Genomic DNA, 17,745 nt, shown 5'->3' on the forward strand with positions numbered 1-17,745 from the left:
TCCAATTTAGGTAGCTTGTATTGTAATTTAAAAATTGTTCTGTATTTCTATAAAATGACAAATATGTCAAAAACCTTACATTTTAGTCATATACGTCTCTTATAAAACTCACGTTTATTTTTCTACCAGAATCCGAAAATCAATTAATATATAGGGTGTTCCATTGCAAAAACACAACTTTGATATGTAACTTTTTTGGGGACACCCTGTAGAACTCTCTGTATTTTTAAAAAGTGCTCTGAATTAACTTACATATGCTCACAACATTTTATTTCAATACAGTCGTTCTCCTTGGAGCCTCCCAGTGGCATGAGAGGCACGACCCTATATTTAAACTGAAATGGTTATATTTCTGTTAACTGTACTATGTTTGTATAAATTGGTTTGCTCTCAATAATAAGACCATTGTGGAAAATACCTTATTGTTTTATCTCCGTAGAACTAGAAGAAATAACATAGAGATCAAAAGAGAAACCAAAAGAAAAGGCAAATATTTACGTCAAAAATTTTATTTCCCGATCATCAGTTAATAAACTTATGAATTGCTAATACAAAATAATGATATTTCTAAGTGAACTTTTGCCCTCTTAACTAATTATCATGCCCCATCGTACAAGTTTCTAATGAGACAATAAAAATTCAAACAGTTCCGTCTAGCCTTTGACGAAATTCCTAGGTCTGCGTAGCACACCTGATACGCATCGTATTCAAAAACGCTTAAGTCGTCATTCATAAGAGATACACGTACTATTTTCAATACCGGTACAATAACAAACACGCATCTAAAAATAGTTCGGCCTTTTTCGAAATGGGGAGCCTTCAAAGCCGCACGCGCGCGCCCTCTGTGCGGCGGGCGCTGAACTAACCCACCCTTCGATCCAGGGTTGTTGAGGAGTAGAATTTGTGGTATCTTTTGAAACCACTTTTGTACTGTAATAGGTTAAAAACTATCTATTTTTAAAAGGTTTTATTTAGGTCGACCCGTACGATATTTATTTATTTGTTTGTTTATTTGGGTCAAAATTAGAAATTGAAATTTAAGTACCTTCCTGTTGTCAGATTGATCTGAAATTTGGTACACACCTTTAGTTCCGATAACAATACAATATCGTAATATCAATAACATTGTAAATCTAAGATGGCCGCCGGTACAAAATGGCGGATTTCATATTTTTCCACAACCCCCTCAATATGGGTATCAAATGAAAGGGCTACACTAGTAGAATACTGTGATTATGACAAAATTTAAAATCCAAGGTGGACGTCGTTACAAAATGGCGTATTAGGTGAGGGCATCGGTAGTCGTGTCCAGAACAGTTGTGTCCAAAATTGTGTGACGTTAGAAGGACAGATAAAAAAAAAGGTGATGAATTTGTGAAAATGTTGCGGTCTAACATTGACGTTACAAAAGGATTGGTAAATGGTGCTATAGGCCACATTACAGAAATTGTTTGGCCTCAGTTCCGTCGAACCCAAATGTACGAAACAGATGTACCATCAGTTTGAATTGACTTTGGCAGAGACGGCCTACACGTTATACACCCGAAAGCCATACAGTTTCCAGCAAAATTCAATTGTGGTACGGCTGAAAGAAGGATGTTACCCTTAATTTTGTCATGGGCATCCAGGGCAGCACAGTCGACCATGCAGTAGTGTATTTGGGCTCAAAATTGGTTGAGGAAGGGCAAACGTGGCTCTAAGTCGAGTCAAGTCTTTGGAAGGGCTATGTATTGAGGAATTAGATTGTAATAAATTATCAGGTAAAAAACCATGTAATAATGATGCATTAAATGAATTAAATAGAATGAGGAATATTCGGTAGGCATTTCCGTTAAATACTAAAAACTAGAAAAGAAAAAATCGGTAAAAAAACTTTTAAGTTAAACAGTTTTATCCTATGTGCACTGAAAACTAGAAAATAATAATAACAATTAGGTATTTTGAACTTCTAGTTCAGAAATATTTTAGTACTAGGCAGAATAGCTTTTAGGCATATTAGACTAAAATAAAAACATGGGGCCCCTCTGAAATCCTACCTATGGCAAAGCATATCTTTATACTTTGGTAGATCATGAGCTCGGCGTTCGCTGGTGAAGCCGCCACGGCTGGTTATTGATTGTCAAAATCTCCAGTTACGATTATAGTAAGTCGATGCAATCCACACTTAGTATAGAAGAAAGTATTACAGCAATAGTTAATGAGCCCCACGTTTTTATTTTAGTCTAATATGCCTAAAAGCTATTCTGCCTAGTACTAAAATTTTCTGAACTAGAAGTTCAAAATACCTAATTGTTATTATTATTTTCTAGTTTTCAGTGCACATAAGATAAAACCGTTTAACTTAAAAGTTTTTTTACCGACTTTTTATTATTCGATCATACGGTAGGTACTTATAATACAAAGTACGATTAAAGTGGTTCACCTCTCTTAATGAATAGATAATTCATAATACAGAGTATTTTGAATTGTCTTATTTTTGGATCTATTGGTCAATTACTCGGTCAATTATAACTATTAAATGCATAATTTAATTAATAAAAAAAGTAATAATAATTATTACGTCTATTAATTATTGCTTTGTCAAATGTACAGAGTGAGCCTTGTCAAATGTACAGGGTGAGTGTTAAATAAGTGCAAATATTTTTAGGGGTTGTATATTTCGACTCCAGAAACATGTCTATGAGTTTTTTTTTGAAAGAATTTTTTTTCAGAAAATTTGGATTTTTTGTTTTTGAATTTTCAGTTAAAAAAACATAATTTCTTGATAATATGGCATCATAATAGTAGTAGATTAAAGTTACAAGAAAGAAAACCTAGAAAAGATCCAGATTTAATTAAGATTAACATTAATTATATATATTATGTAAACAGTATCATATAATGTACTAAATTTTGTATAGGCTACAATCGTTACACCACTACACATCCCTGTTCTCCGAAGTATAAAATCAATGCATTGATGTAGTTTTACAACCCTCCGCTAGATGGAGCGCCTACTCAGCGCCCTCTGAGAGCGCTGTGTTACATCCCTTTCCTCCCGCCAAAATCCGATCGATAAAACAGCAGGTTTTCCTTCCTGGGCAACCTAAAAATCGATTTTTAAAAGACACGAATCCTGCAGTTGTTGCAGGATATCGATCTCTTTACATCAGCGTATCGATGCGGCAGAGTGTTTGCCGATGCGCCCGACAGATAGCGCTACGTGCTCCACACGTGCAATTTTATCTAATAAAGATCAAATCCGCGTGCTGCTCGGTCGTTTTCATTGTCTGCTAATTACGGGATAACAATGGATGGTAATTGAGCATATATAATTTATGATATATCGCCTTAGCCTTGGACGTGTGATTTATGGACTTTATCTGGCTTCAGTAGAAAGTGTTACATAATAACTTTGAAGTATTGTCGAAGAATATTTATAGATATTAGAGACTTCTCAGAATAATACGTATATTTATTGATACAAATCAACCCCAGGCATTTATTATTAGTTTTGACATAAGTACTACTTATTATTTTTGAACAAGTTTATTAGGAGAATAATATATGACTATTGATGTGATAAAAAATGTTTATACGTATGTGGCGGATTCATCCCTCCAAAAAAACCTCATATAGGTATTTCGCCACTGCAAAATATATTTTTTGTAAACACTGGTGCGTTAATTCAACTGAAACTATTTGTCAACAATTAGGTTTACAGATACTACTCTTTCCGTCGTCTGAGGCAAAAAAAATACAAAGAATTAAGAAAAAAATATTTAAAATATTTAAATGCAATTATTCGAGAACATTTTAGTTTTTTTTTAACAGATACGTCTACAAAAACCGTTGACGTTCTGTTAAAATGACATTTTATCAAGTTAAACTTCAAAATTGACAATTACTACCTCATAATAATTACTTAATAAGGTAAAACCAAAAAGCCTCAAACTTTCTGTATGATTATTTTTAATTTTTATGTAGGTATGTTATGTTTATTTATGTTATGTTCTTTAAAATCAAAGAAGCGATTGCCATACATTACTCACATCTACAGATGCATGAGCAATACATTTATTTTTATTAGGTTGTATTAAAAAAAGTCTCTTGTGTTTTTTATTTTTTTTTATTGATGTGATTCTATAACTCTTTATTACAGTTGGGGGTTTCAATCTTTGGTGTTACAACAGCAAATTAAAACACTAAATCACCACACTACACAAAAACACTTCTAATTTTGCACTGGACGCGCGTTTCGCTAACCATCAGCAGATGATTAAAATTTTATAAAAAAACCTAAAACCACATTATCAATATATCAGTACTAAATAACTTTAGATCTTGTCATGAATTTTAATATACAGAAGAATTTTTGTGTTATATTTCGACATACACACACCGGAAAAATCTAGGGATATCATTTTATTAAAGTTAAAAATAAATGTTTTGAATAAACAACCACATATTTGTAGGCCGATTCTTTCTACTTCGATTGAAACGAAGTAGTCACACTAGTTATTTCTAAATTTGGGATATTTGCAGAAGTGTTAGAGCAAGAAGCACCTAGCATCAATTGTTCGTATTTTACCTGTACTGGCTATGTTTTTATGATAACTGGCCAGAATTCATTCAAATAACTCTATTTAGTATTAAACGATATTATGGAGCGTAGACATCTTAACAGAGACGAAATGCTAAGGGCCATGGGTATGCTTGAAGCTGGAATGCGCCAAATCGACGTATCTAGAGCATTAAATACAACGCAAAAGTGTAATATCGCGATTAAGTGCACGCTACCGCGAAAGTGGTGATGTTGCTGAAAGACACACAGGGCGACATCGCATTACTACCCCTCAGCAAGATCAATTTCTACAATTAAATGCTCGACGCCTACCGACTCTTACAACACCAGAGCTTAGTTTAATTCTCCAGGAAATACATAATGTAACCGTTAGTCCTGACACTGTTCGCAATAGATTAAGAGAGGTTAACTTAAGAAGCAGACGCCCCTGGAGAGCTCAACCCTTAACGAGAGGAAATCGAGAGGTACGATATTTGTGGGCTCAAGATCATGTTCAGTGGTCGAATGAACAATGGGCCAATGTTCTCTTCACGGATGAGTCACGCTCTGGAATTCATTCCGATTCGAGAAGGCTTAGGGTATGGAGAGAACCGGGAAATCTTATTCGGTTGGATCATGTTCAGGAAGTGCACCCTTATCAAGGTGGAACAGTTATGGCCTGGGGAGGAGTCCAGTTAGGCCGAAAAACCGATCTCGTTTTTCTTGAAAGGTTTCTAACAGGAATCACATATCGTGATTTAATTCTTGAGTCTGTCGTGTTACCATATGCCAATGATTTTGGGAGAAACTTCATTCTCATGCATGACAATGCATGGCCTCATACAGCCAGAGTGGTAAGTGAGTTTATCAATGCTCATCAATTAAACATCTTACCCTGGCCGGCACAATCTCCTGACCTCAACCCCATCGAGCACGTATGGGACGCATTTTAAAGAAGAATTTTGAGAATGGGTATGCCTCGTGAAACTCGTAGGGATCTGGTTCGGGCCGTGAATGAAGGGTGGCAGGCTGTACCTCAAGAAGAGATCGACAACCTGATAAGGAGCATGGAGAGACGATGTAGGGCTGTAATGAACAGTAGAGGAGGCCATACCCATTATTAAGTAAAAATGGTTTTATCTTTATTTTTTAATTCACAGTTTAGAATAAAACAAAATGTGTGTATTGTTTTGAGTTCAATAAAAATCAAGGTAAATTTGAATAATTCGGTAAATTTCGCATTTTTATTTCCAATACGTCCTGTAAACTATTTGTTTATTTTAATTTTATTATATCAGATGTGCAAATAATAAAATTACTGACGATGGCTGGATAAAATTGTAATCTAATAATAAATTGTCTCTAGACTTTTCCGGTGTGTATTTTAATTTAGGAACATGTTTTATTTGAAATTTATCTGATTTTCTCACATTTATACTACCATTTTTATTTACCAAAAATTGGTTGGACCCTTTGGGTGCACCAAAAAAAAATGTTTTATTCTCTTTAATTACCGTGAAAATATTGTTCACGATGATGAAAAAAATCTGGTAAAGTTTGAGCTCTGAATATTAATATTAAGGTCTCATCGTGATTTTCTATTTCCCATTTAAATAACACGGGGATTTGTTTTTTTGGCCGTTTCAATATATATATATATATATATATATATATATATATATATATATATATATATATATATATATATATATATATATATATATATATATATATATATATATATATATATATATATATATATATATATATATATATATAACCAAAACTAAGAAGAAAATTCTTGGGGATATGGTCTAGAAGCAAAAAATTAAACAATTTATTACAAACGCCGAGCTTTCGGAAAATATATTTCCTTTTTCAAGGCTAAAACATCACAAAAGTCAACTGAATATAATATAATATTATATAAACTTACGTGTAAAAAGTTTAATTATAAAAATAGAAAAATATATCAATTTCTATATGGAAGAAAGGAACTAAAATTTTGTATAAAAGTTAAAATCTTCTTAAATATTCATGATTTCTGACATTACTAAAAATTATTTTGACATAGAAAGGTAAATTTAATTATTAATAAAAAAACACGTAAAAAACATATAAGGTTAATCACAAGTTACAAATAAAAATAGAGAAAAAATCAAATTTTAAATATTATTTTTATTTTTAATAAAATGGAGTAAGAAAGAATATATATTACTAGATCCTCAATATCTTTTCTTTTATTAATACAATTATCATTAATGTAAATTTCTTCCATTTCAAGAAAAAGTCTTTTATTAGTATTAAATTCAGTATCCAAAATTTTTGCATTTTTAAAATCAATATTATATATATATATATATATATATATATATATATATATATATATATATATATATATATATATATATATATATATATATATATATATATATATATATATATAGATTTTTGCAATACGCTGATTTGCCAATAAACGCAATAAAATTTTAAAAAAAAAGTTTTCCCGTGTCATTTAAATGGGAAACCGAAAATTAGGAGACACCTTCTAATGTTAATATTAAAGGCTATTTACGCTGACGTTTCGGGTCGCTCTCAGGGGTCGGGTAAAGCGGGTGTGTGGCCGAAGAAAATATATATTATATTTCAAAAATCTGCCTAAGGCTTAGCCCGATCCTGTCGTGTTAAACCACACCCAAAATTCCAGACTCACGTGCTTTAATTAAGGCTTGATTAAGGTTTGCAGAGCTTCGGCATTTACCATAAAATAGCGAGCAATTTGTTACAAAACCATAAAAATTATATATCATTCTAACCACAAAACTTCAATCTATTTTCTTATAGTAACGGAATTTTAAATTATGTCTTTATTTTCGAGAAAATTTATTCCAAACATAAGGAATATTTTGTTGATGTTTCACCATCAAAATCTTAAAAATAAAGAAGTTGTCTAAAAATGTGCTACAATACGGATATAGTATAATCCTTTATCTTTAATTTCCTTCTTCATTTGTGTAAAAGTACCTAGCCATTTTACATAAGACGTTAAATGCTGAACGCTTATTTTGTTACTTTTTCGGGCTTTCATTCTTATAAGAGCTTAATTTTTTAGCTTAGCCCTTTTAGTTGATAAATTAAATAATTCAACATAAACTTATTTTGATAAACAAGTTCCTAAACGTTAGTTTCTTCATTAGATCAGTCCTTATATAGCTCGGTCGTACCGAAGCGTAAAACTAGCGGACTTCACAAATGTGATTGCAACAGAAGAGCAAAGCGATAAATTCGCAAGACACTGGCGTATAGCGGCAAATTACGATACGATACACCTGGCTAACAGTTTAATGGAGAAAACGACAATACGCCGTGTGCACAATATATTTTACATTAGCAGTACTATTAGTGGGTTTCGCGCTTGAATAGATAGATGTATTTGAGTTATTATAGCCGGCAAATACTCAGAGTAGCGAAAAGATAAACAATAGTTGTGTGTTTCTGGTTGAAATTTATAAATTAACTAGCGTGTACCCGCGACTTCGTTCGCGTCGAATTAATCATTTGTAATGGTGATGATAAAGCAAAGCAAGCATTTCCATTAACATGGAACTAACTGGAGCAGAATCGTGGTTAATCAATTACCCAACTTATTGGAACACCCTGTATGATTTTTTAAAAAGTTTCAAAATATGTAAAAAACAAAATAAATTATGCGTGTCCAAGCATTTTCCCGAAAGACTAACCGTTATTTAAATAACAAATATTGTAATATTTGTGGAACGTTTTCACCCACTTCGAATTTTAGATTCGAGAAACCCCTCCTTATCGAACTTCTACGCCCCACAGTCAATCCGTTTGTCAAAAATCAGCTTTAAACGTCAAGCAGTTTAAGCAGAATCGTGATTACTCATTGGTCATGTTTTATGAAACACCCTGTATAAAATTATAAAAAATCTTAAAATATGTAAAACAACAAAATAAAATATGCGTGTTTAAGAGTTTTTCCGAAAAACTCACCGGTTTTTAAATAAAAAATATTCATATTTGAGGGATAGTTTCACCCCCTTAGAATTCGAGTTTCGAAAAATCCCTTCTTATCGAACCTCTACACCCTAAAGTCAATCCGTTTTCCAAAAATCAGCTTTTTACGTCAAGCGCTTTAATCAGGATCGTTATCAATGGCCAGATTTTTCGAAACACCCTGTATACATTTTTCAAAAATCTTAAAATATGTCAAAAAACAAAATAAAATATACGTGTTTAAGCGTTTTTTTTTTCGGAAACTTGACCGTTTTTTAAATAAAAAATATTATAATATTTTAGTGGTGGTTTCACCCCCTTGGAACTGGAATTTCGAAAAATCCCTTCTTATCGAACCTCTACACCCTAGAATTAACCTGTATGCCAAAATTGAGCTTCTTACGTTGAGTGGTTTGAGCAGGATCGTGATTAATCAGTATGTCAGTCACTTAAGGATTTTATATATTAGTATAGATTAGTATTAATTCATTTTTGTTTCCTAAAACTATTGTTTCCCGCAGCTCTGTCTTAGAAAACTAGAACATTTTTTAATCTTCCATTATGACTGTGTGGTAGTATTAATATTACGGAAAAAAACAGTTACAAATCAAACACATTTAACATATTGAAAAATATTTCTAAAATTTCATAACTTATCTGGTTATGAGGTACAAATACTTATTTAATCATAAATTATATTATGCCTCGATGGATTAATATTCTCCCAAAATAAATTCATAACATTTATGATTTTAACAAGAATTTTTGTATCTTTAACAAATAACTATCTTTAAATCATTAGATAACCACTAAAATTGACAAATAAATGCCAAAAAGTAAAGAAAATATATATTAAAAACTAACAAAAATTTACAAACATATTTTTTTGGTAAAGTTATGAAATTATGTCTTCAAATCATTAAAAATAAATGAAATAAACTATTCATAGGAAACAATGCACTATAAACAAAAAATCCAAACTATTTTGTATTTAACTGGAAGTATCATTAAAATATTTTAACTATTATTACCGTTACCTAGAAAATGAAACAATGATCTGTATTTCCTTCAATTAAATAGTGCCTTCCTTCTTGTCTCTCGTTAATAACTTCCTTAACATTTTTTTAAGTCATTAAATTTCTCTATATAAACATTCTAATGTAGTTGAAAGCGTCCGCAAGGAAGATTCCATCATAATAAAAACACATAGATTGGTCTGATATTCTTTTGCAAATCGTATTATTATCAGATTTTGTTAATCGGCTGTCAATGAAGAAAATAACTACAAAAAAGAACTTTAAATTCGTTTTTCTCAAAGGTACGTTTTGTGACATAATATAGTTTGCTTCTGGGGTACAGAAATTAATTTTTTCAGTTTAAATCCAATAAAAATAAACCAAAACAAAACGAAATCAAAACGGAGAAATTATTGCCCACTCGAGTCGGCCAATTACAACAAAGACACCGGCACTCTACCACCGAAAACAAGGACAAACCCGCTCAATAAAGCGGGCGGAACAGAGATGGGGATCGAGGCGCGAGTCCCACGTCGCCTCGCAATCTTTACGAGGCTATAAAGTTGATTTCGTGGCTGCGTAATGCACTAAACACCTCGTAAAAGTCATAAAAGTCAGCTCGGGATGTTTTAATAGTCATTTTCGTTACGTTTTCGTTATCGTCCAATTGAATAATCTACGATTTTGGGTTTTATTGGCCCTGGTAAAGGTCGTGCTTGCCAATTGTTCGGAACCTGTTGATTTTGGTTCTATTTACTTGTTTTTGGTGTAAATAAACAATTAGGTTGATGAAGAAAAATAGTATTTTGAATTGATTTTAAATTTTAAAACATGAATTAGTTGTTTTATCGGAATTTTATAGTTTTGTTGACAATATGGCGAAGGAAAAATTAAAATTAAACTCGAGTTGCAAAATCCGCCTTATCAATTTAAAAAAAATGGCCTAATGATATACATTAATAGTTGACACCGCAATCTACGTAAATATAGTCCCAAACTACAGAAAAAGACGCCTAGGCCTATATAAAATTCACTACAAATTACGTTACTGCAGCAAAATCTGTCTTATCCAGTTATATTTGCTTTTTACTGCATTTTTTTATAGCAAGTATAGTATTACTACTTTTGTCTTATCCATTTCAAATGGATATTTTTGTATTCCTAATTAAAATATTTTGTATTGTTAATTTGTAGCATATAAATATATTGTATTATATCTTTATATTCACTAATGCTTTTTGTGAATTTATTTAAAAAATGTGTATCTCACACTAAATTTACTTGTTCATTGTAAATTTATCTTTTAAAATAACCAACTCTATAGATAACAGACACTATAGTCTTCTTCTTCTTCTTAAAGTGCCGACTTCTTGCGAAGGTTGGTGACCATCATGACTAATTTTATTTTGTTGACTGCTGCCCTGAACAGGTCGTTTGATGTACAGTTGAACCATTCTCTGAGATTTCGAAGCCACGACATCCGTCTTCTTCCTATGCTTCTCTTCCCTATTATTTTACCCTGGATAATTAGTTGTAGAAGCTTGTATCTTGTACCTCTCATTACGTGGCCCATATATTGGAGATTTTCACCTCTTGGAACAATTCTAGATCTTTTGAGACTCTTCGTAATTGATAATTCTGTCAACGTATGATATCCGGCGTACCCTTCTGTAAAGCCACATCTCGAAGGCATCTATCTTTTTAAGCATTTGTTTTGTTAGAGTGGCAGCTTCTATACCATAGAGCATTATTGTAAATATGTAGCCTCTTAGCATTCGTATTTTAATGTGGTTACTTAAAGTTTTGCAACAAAAGAATTGCTTCATTTTAATAAAGGTGTTACGTGCTATTTCAATTCTCGTTTTTAATTCTGATGAGTAATCATTTTTGTCGTTGATCAGGGTTCCTAGATATTTATATTTATAGACTCGCTCTATTATCTGATGGTTTACGATCAGTTGAGTATTTTGATTTGGTGTTTTGGTAAATATCATGAATTTTGTTTTATTAAGGTTCATATTCAAGCCCTAATGGATACTTGTTTCATACACTTTTTGGACCATTCGTTGCAGGTCCTGTATACTTTCTGCTAGCAGTACGGTATCATCTGCGTATCGTATATTGTTTATAGAAACTCCGTTTACTACTACTCCAACTGCTTCATTGTGTAATGCCTCCCTCATGATGACTTCCGAGTACATATTAAACAATAGCGGGGAAAGTATACATCCCGTTTCGTACACCACGTTTGATGTTGCTGTTTTCCATGTATTTATTGTCTATCTTGATGTTTGCTGTTTGGTCGTAATATAAGTTTTCAATAATTCTGACATCTGTGGTATCTATTATCTTTTCTCTCAGAATTTTGATAAGTTGTTCATGACGGACTCTGTCAAATGCTTTTTCATAGTCCACAAAGCAGGCATACACATCCTTGTTAACATCCAAACAGCGCTGAGTCAACACGTTTATACTAAATAATGCTTCTCTCGTGCCAACTCCATTGCGGAAACCGAATAGAATAGAAAGAATAAATAATACTTAGAGATAATATGTTGATATAGAGAGATCATGGAAAAATTATATTTACATTAAAAAATCGCTAAAATTAAGATGCAAATAATTATAATGACTGAAGATTGTATTTTCTAAGAGAGTTGGCTTTATGTTTACAGAACAGACTTGTAAACATAATTAATATAATATACTTACTCTTAAATTATAAAAACACTAATCACCGACGCACTGAGACTCCCACCTGTTCAAAAAACTACTTAGATTAAAAAAATGTTCTTCGTCTTTCCTCTAACTACGTTTTCAATCGATTACTTAATTCGCATCAACTTCACAAGAAGTCACGTGACGTGGCGTCGTTTTTTACTTAATATACTATGGTAAATTCACACAAGTTTCGTGAAAATGTCTAGAAACGTGCAATTTTTTATTTTGATTTAAATTTAATTTTTAAACTTACAAAACTCATTGTGAAAATAATATCGTTAGTAATAATTATTTAATATTAATGAACTGTTTTGCAAAATTAATTTTTTTTGTGAAACTATGGAAAAATATCTTATTTTTACAAGTTTCTTATTAAAAATACTATAATATATCAATATTTTTTTTGGAAAATTACTTACACGTTTTCAGTGTACGGTACTATTAAAAATTATTTAATTATAGATAATAAATTTCGGATAAAATCAAAGTAGTGTTTAAATTAAATTTCTGTTTATTATAAATTTTATATTTTATTTAATCGTAATTATATTTCTATCATATAATATGATCTAAATTCAAATGCATTCATTTTTTTCTTAATCCCGTACGCTTATAATATATCAAATCTAATTGAATCGTACGGTATTTCCACTCCATTTGACAACACTGTTTATGTGTATACCATTATTTATTGCCAATGTGTGTTTATTGTTCTTTAACACAACACATTAATTATAAACCAATGATCTGTATAGGTTTCGCTCTAACATACGATTACGTATATTAATTAATGTATCGCTTTTTTTGTTTGTTTATCTAGATTGCTGTTTGTTTCTTTTACCTGTATTTAGTTCATTAATTATATCTTAGCTCGGTATATTTGTTTTGATTTTAATAACAGTTTGTTTTGTTTCAGGTAATTGCATAAGAGTAGCGATACGAGAATTTTATCTGGGACATTTTGTAAGTACTAATTGCGTACATAGTAATTCTTTATTAGTTCGATAAACAAACGTCGTTAATTATAATTAGTTTAGTATCTGGTAATAGATTTAATTTGTTTCTATGTACAGGGTGGGTCAAATTCGACGCTTTTAAATGGAAAAACCCTTTTCTATAGGAGATAGACGAAAACTAATATCGGTGTCTGGAGCTCAATTTTCATTAAAAACATGATGGTGAAAACTGCACATCAATATCTGTTACCGTTTCGGAGTTACGGGGTGTTTTTCAAAAATGTGCATTTTTAACAAATCGCTGTAACTTTTTTACTATGGAAAATTTTGTATTGCTATGAAAACATTTCCAAAGCACCTTTTTACGTAGAATTTAATGATTTAAGTATAATTTTTTAAAATTAATAATTTAAGAGTTATCAACAGAAAAATTGATTTTTTATTTGGGACACTCTCTATATTTTTAATTAACTGAAAAGAATTTAAAATTACCTTTCCAAAAATATAGCACACTTGATAGTTTGTTATAATCCCCTTCGAAATACAGCATTTTTAAAAGTTCGCCACTTTTAACTAGTAGGCTTTGGACCCCTTATTGATGATATACCCTTAATAGAACTGGAAAACATATTATTTTTCCAGCAAGACGACGCACCGCCTCTGAACGCTGAAGTTATCAGCAAATTTTTGCAGCCTATTTCAAGAATAATTGAATAGCTAACCAAGATCCCAGCCGTTGGCCGTCGAGGCCGCCTGACTTAGTGCTCATGGATCTAATCCTATGGATATATTTGAGGAAGAATAAAGGTTCTTTATTCTTCCGTATAATCTAGACAAGAATTAGAAATACTTAGCAGTTATGAGAGATTATCTTTCACCCCCACTGAGTTAATGAATTCCGCGAGAAATGTTCAAAAACTGCCCCGTCTGTCCATAACAGAAGACGGTCGATATGTCGAACACTTGGAGCAAAATCTCGTGTCTTGGTTTGCTATTTATTTTTATTGTTATTAGATATAGTTTAAATGTGTTGATGTTGGTTAAAATATATTTTAAATTGTTATAAAATTCTGCATCTCTCACAGCAAATATTATTTTCGTTTTAATTGATTCTCACAGCTACAATTTTTTTGCATTACAGCCGGTGCCGTTCAAAACCTACTTATTTAAAGCGGGCGAATTTTATATATAATTTATATACTCTATATCTCGAAGAGGAATCGAGCAAAATAGCAAGTGTGTTATATTGTTAGAAAGGTAATTTTAAATTCTTTTCAATAAATTAAAAATATACAGGGTGTCCCATATAAAGAATCAAATTTTCTGTTGATAATTCTTAAATTATTAATTTTAGAAAAATTATACTTAAACCATTAAATTCTACGTAAAAGGGTGCTTTGGAAATGTTTTCATAAAAATACAAAATTTCCCATAGCAAAAAGTTACAGCGATTTTGTAAGTACTAATTGCGTACATAGTAATTCTTTATTAGTTCGATAAAGAAACGTCGTTAATTATAATTAGTTTAGTATGTGGTAATAGATTTAATATTTTTTCTATGTACAGGGTGGCTCGAATTCGACGCTCATCATTGGGATTTCGGACACCGTAAGAGATACAGGATCGGTTAAATGGAGGCAAAGTTGCGCAATTTGATACTCAATGAAATGCCGTATTGCATTTTTATTTTTTATTTTTTTTGCATAAAATATTTTGATGATGGAATTTTCTGTACGAAACGTCGGCAAATATCAAAGTGACTATATATAGTGTTTTAAGAGCGATGAAAAGATCTAATTAAATTGAAAAAAAAAATCAGGTCCGTATTTAAAAAAATTAAGTTGATGATGGTCGCCAGAAGCCGAAACGTCAGAGTCAATATTTAATCACACAGAGTTAGCAGAAAAAGTGGCCATGAAAATGTGTTTTTCGTTTTAAGTTATCTTAACAAATAAAGCCAGGAAACAATAGAAAACAAAATTGAAAATTCCGTTTTTTTTTCGAATATATTCGGAAGTATTCGGAATTTTTCAAAATGCAATACGGCATTTTATTGAGCATCAAATTGCGCAACTTTGCCTCCATTTAACCGATCCTGTATCTCTTACGGTTTCCGAAATCCCAATGATGAGCGTCGAGTTCGAGCCACCCTGTACACTGGTCACAGCTTATTTACTAGAAAGCCGGTCGTTTTCGCTGGTTTTTTCGTGTATCCGTTCATTTGTTCTATTTTTAAATATGACTCAAATGGGGCCCTTTGTATATATTTTTTTGTTTTATTTGCCTTGTTATGAGCTTTCAAGAAATATGATATTCTCATAACATAACATATTTTCATAAATAAGGTAAAAATGCATTATTCAACTTTTTTCCATAAATCGACCTAGATGAAAAGAATATTATTTTATTTAATTTATTTTAACCTGACAATTTTGTTTTCCATCCCTTAATAAACTGCACTAAAAATGAACTTGTGCAGCTTTTAAATAACACTTCTGTCAATCAGAGTTAGTGATATTTTTGATGCATTTGTGCAATAATTTTACACATAGAAACTAGAGTGGAATAGCCAATATCCACAATTTGACGTACAATAAATTAATTGATTGTTATGATTACCTAATTTAAACTGACCGTATGTTGAAATGGGGCACACCTTAGCCATCTGAGGTTCGCAGACGATATTGTCTTGCTGAGCACCGACATTCAAGAACTAAACACCATGCTAAATGAGCTAAATGAGCAATCCTAGAAAATTGGCCTTAAAATGAAGATAATGAGCAACAATATCCATAACATTACCGTGGACAACGTTATTATTGAAAACGTAGACCATTATATATATTTAGGTCATAAAATCAAGCTGGGCAAGGAAAACCAAAATACGGAGATCAAACGCAGGATCCATTTGGCATGGGTAGCATTTGGAAATATGAGCGATAATTTCAAGGATAAAAAGTTGCCCATGAACCTAAAGAAAAAGGCTTACGACAGCTGCATTCTACCTGTGCTTACGTATGGCTTAGAGACTATGGCAATTACTCGAAAAACAGCAGAACAACTACGAGTAGTACAAAGAGCCATGGAAAGAATCATGTTGGGAGTTACCATTAGGGAAAAAATACGAAATACCCACATACGTCAAAAAACAAAATTAATAGATGTCGTTAAAAGAGTGGCAAGTCTGAAGTGGCAATGGATAGGACATGTGGCAAGACAGGATCCAGACCGATGGCCCCAAAAAATAATCCTATGGAGACCTAGGGGAACAACAAGAAGTGTGGGCCGACCAAAAAAGAGATGGGTCGATGACGTCAGGGCAGTGGCGGGAAGACAATGGATAAGATTGGCTAGAGATCGCGAAGCATGGAAAAACCTAGAAGAGGCCTATATCCAACACTGGATGGAACCAGGCTGAGAAAGAAGTATGTTGAAAAATTAAATAAGCATTATATTATATTTTTAAAAAGTCAATAACAATAACAACAAGACATAAAATAATCATAAACAAATAAAATAAAAAATATATATAGGGTATTCTACTGATCGAATAAAAACGGCGTCAGCGATGGGTATGAAATCAAGATCACTGTCATTTTATATGTAAATTTATATGGGAAATATCATCGATCGTTTTTTCGATATCATTTCCCAGCCAACTGGAAGCCGAATATAAAAAAAAAGTTTGGGTCATAATTCAAGAATGACAGCGGAGAAAAACTAGTTGCGTCAATGAATTCTACCTAAAAAACCTTACGGGACTCCTAAAAAAATAACTTCTCGATAAGTTATAATCAAAATACGAGGGGAATCAAAAAAGCAAAAATTTAAAATTCGCCCAGTATTTTAGGAACTAAGATAGCTAAGTCAAATCTCTATGTAGTATCTTGTTTCATAAAAAAATAACAACGTAATATTAAAACGGCATCTTTGTACTTATACTCATAAACGAGAAACCCTGTAAAACACAGTAAATGGGACACCCTGTACAAAAAAATCAAGTCAAACCACGCAAAGAAGTGGATGATGAAGATAAAGTGTTGTTGGAACAATGTCGAACGATAACTGCACTTCAAACCAGTGGAGTAGATTTTTAATAATTTTAATTTTAATCAAATATTTGAGAAAAATCGAATTTTAAATCGGTGCATTCACCAAATTGTCCTGTTAGAGCCTCTTGTGTAACTTTGGTCTCGGGATTAACTTAAATATCTCAGACCGCCACTTTAAGAAAATATAAATGAAAGAAGAAGATATAAGTTGAATAAGTAGAATTGATTCTTTCTGCACCTAAGCAGTAGGTACTAAAGTAAGTATATAATATAATAAAGATAGGTACACGACGATTCTAATAAAGCATTCATTAATTCTTCTGTCCAAAAGATTATGTCATTTTCCATTTAAATCATCAAAACAACAGAACAAAACCACCAAAAAATAAGTAAAATATTTTTTTTTGGAAGGCGTCCTGCCACTACACAATACCAGCAAA

The 17,745-nt window shown here is 31.8% G+C and overlaps 1 protein-coding gene across 3 annotated transcripts in view; it reads left to right on the forward strand.

The window, feature by feature from the left end:
- The window catches only part of LOC115883967 (homeotic protein antennapedia-like), a 449,763-nt gene that overhangs the window by 145,502 nt on the left and 286,516 nt on the right, over positions 1 to 17,745 (forward strand). For 2 of the 3 annotated variants that reach the window (XM_030902387.1, XM_030902388.1), the window contains exon 2: positions 13,214 to 13,260. The exons of the other annotated variant lie outside the window; for it this stretch is intronic. The gene's annotated coding sequence lies outside the window, so the exon portion shown is untranslated. The remainder of the gene's footprint in view (positions 1 to 13,213; positions 13,261 to 17,745) is intronic. 3 annotated transcript variants of the gene reach the window in all.

The sequence above is a fragment of the Sitophilus oryzae genome, unplaced genomic scaffold, assembly GCF_002938485.1.
Source record: "Sitophilus oryzae breed Bouriz unplaced genomic scaffold, Soryzae_2.0 scaffold_2006_pilon_pilon, whole genome shotgun sequence".
Lineage (NCBI taxonomy): Eukaryota > Metazoa > Arthropoda > Insecta > Coleoptera > Curculionidae > Sitophilus > Sitophilus oryzae.